Genomic DNA, 744 nt, shown 5'->3' with positions numbered 1-744 from the left:
GGAGGGCTCAGATCCCCGCGCCCGGGGTGCCTGTGATGATCCATGCGCCCGGCGATGCTCCCACCAGGGCCCCACATTCCCACTGTTTCCCGGATCAGTACGATGGGGTGTCCAAAAGGTACAGCCCAGGCTGTGTGTTTGGTGTAACTGGGGTGTCAGGCTGATGGCTCCTACACAGAGCCTTTTCATCCTTCCCCCAGTGTGCACACACCCTTTGTGTCAGATTTTTAAAGTCAGTCAAGCCTGAGGTTGTCTCCAGCCTCCTCCCCATCCGCAGAACCCAGATGTCGTTTCAGGGTGCTGGTATCACATCGTTTCAGCTTGTCCTCCCTGACTTCAAGATAAGCTCAAGGGCCACATCCAAGTTACTGGCTGGCTGCCTCCGACCTGCATGCACACAAAATTCCCTTCATTCCTCAGAGAGGGGGAAAATGAGCTGCTCTACTCCTGCCCTGCCCTCGGAGGCTGCTGGGGGCTGGCCGGCATGTGGAGACACACTCCAGTCCAGAGTTAATGACCCACACGAGCCACCCAGGTCTGTCTCACTGCTCGTGTTAGAAGGGATGTGGTACTTTAAGACAAGCCTGTCAGGTTTCGTGTCCAGCCCATGGGGATAAGTTTCATGTCCAGCCCACAGGGATGAAATGTGGCAGAAGGTCTGCTGGGTTCAGTTTAGGCAGCATACTCTGGGAGAGTTTCCGACTGAACAAGAGTCGAGGAAGCAATTTCAATCAAATGGAACAA

Source organism: Corvus brachyrhynchos, unplaced genomic scaffold (genome assembly GCF_000691975.1).
Source record: "Corvus brachyrhynchos isolate BGI_N302 unplaced genomic scaffold, ASM69197v1 scaffold21, whole genome shotgun sequence".
In the NCBI taxonomy this organism is placed as follows: Eukaryota; Metazoa; Chordata; class Aves; order Passeriformes; family Corvidae; genus Corvus; species Corvus brachyrhynchos.
The sequence above is the reverse complement of the archived record's forward strand: the minus strand, read 5'-3'. Positions refer to the sequence as shown.